Below are 1,964 nucleotides of genomic sequence, written 5' to 3'. Positions count from 1 at the left end.
AGGCTGGATCTCTTGGTATAAATACTGCCTTTTCTGTAACTTTTCTCATTTGTTACCTAACTGAAGAGAGAGACAGCAGTCGCTGGAATATAGAACCTACTTTCTATATTTTGGCATTTTTATGTGCTCCTTTTATTAGCTGGAATTCTGTTGTAACAGAACATTTTTACCAGTCATATATATATATATATATATATATATATATATATATATATATATATATATATATATATATGTATGTATATGCATAAACAAACTATGTTTGGGCACATCACCTCCAGTCTTTTGGAGCGGATATATATATATATATATATATATATATATATATATATATATATATATATATATATATATATATATATATATATATATATATATTGTCATGACCACTTTTCTCCATGGCAATCAGGTTCACAAAATACTAAAAGAAATGGGACTGGAATGGACTGATGGACTTTAACAACCAAATGGGTGGGTGTAAAAGAAAATACATACAGATAACTTAAAGTTCAAGTAAATGATCAATACAATTAGCAGAATTCATTAGCAAAAACACAGTAAGCAGCAGTAATGACAAACAAATAAGAGAATCTTTCATTACTAATAAAATAATAAAGACGAGCCCATACACTTGTTCATCTCAAATTGCAATAATATTAAGAGCCATACTCTTGGTACTCACTAAATAACAAGAGCTAATACTTGCTCAACACCGATACAAAACCAGTTAATGAACTATCATACACGAAATGAAATACACCATAATTACTCAAGAGCCATACACTGCTCTTCCAACATATCATAAACATCCAGAAACACAATCCATGATCCTCGAGGACGACCATCGTACACTGTATGGTAATGACCATGACAGTGTCGATGCGACAGTTGCTTCGCTGCCACCGAAGAATATCTCTTCAAAACTGGTAACCATGGTTTGGTCACCATCTCAACCTCGGGAGCTGGGTTGACATCAAGTGACCCACACCTGCTGTATCAGGACCATCACCATCAACTAGGTGATACTTCAAAACTGTTGCTGCTGCTCGTTCTCGACTGCATCACGAGAACCTGTCAATCTGGCTTCCCAAACCTGACTGACTCTTGTCACTCACAACGTGACAAAAGTAAACTAGTCTCCCAACCAAAACAAGAGAGGGCAGTTAAGAAAATTGAAACAAGGTTGTTTTCAAGTCAAACAACCTGACAATATATATAACTGCTCTGGGGAGACCGAAGGAGATGAGCACGCATATAGTTTACAAATTCACTTGTCCACAGGCGATGTGTAAATATCACAGCCAAAACCACATTGGGCACTCTTCCACGACCCTTTGGAGATGTATGCTAGCCCAGAGATCAATAGACCATTCATTGACAAGTATATAGATGTTCACGACAGGAAACCATCTCTACAAGAGCTTATAGAAGGCACCCAGGTCGTACACAGAGAGGATAACTATGGCCACTTCTTAATAGCTGAAGCAGTCAGCATCCCCAGGCAGTAACTGACCCTGAATATTTAACAAGAGTCGGATCATATGCTCTTCTTCACCAGGAGAAGGGATTCACATACCAACAGGAACCAGACAGCACGTTCCAAACCACTGGGCACGCCCTAAGCCCCTGGGCACATCGTGCCCCTTAATGGACCGTAGAGCATTCAGCTAAGGCCAAATAACATGCTTGCTCAAGTCATTGAGGCGGCCCAACATTAACCTCCAGCCCTTAACCAGAGTAGAGCATTTGGACCCACACATACAATCAAATTTATTATTATACCCATTTATATAAGAAGTATTTGTTTATTTGTACATATGCTATAAAAATACTGTACTTATTTTCTGTATTTGCAAACTAACATGTAAGATTTGACTAGAATTTAACCACTTATTTTAGGAAACACTAGCATATGGTATTATATTTTCAATAATTGTTTAACATGTTTAAACTTCTATTTTTGT

This window comes from Macrobrachium nipponense, chromosome 4 (assembly GCF_015104395.2).
Source record: "Macrobrachium nipponense isolate FS-2020 chromosome 4, ASM1510439v2, whole genome shotgun sequence".
NCBI classification, from domain to species: domain Eukaryota; kingdom Metazoa; phylum Arthropoda; class Malacostraca; order Decapoda; family Palaemonidae; genus Macrobrachium; species Macrobrachium nipponense.
Note: the sequence above shows the minus strand (reverse complement) of the source record.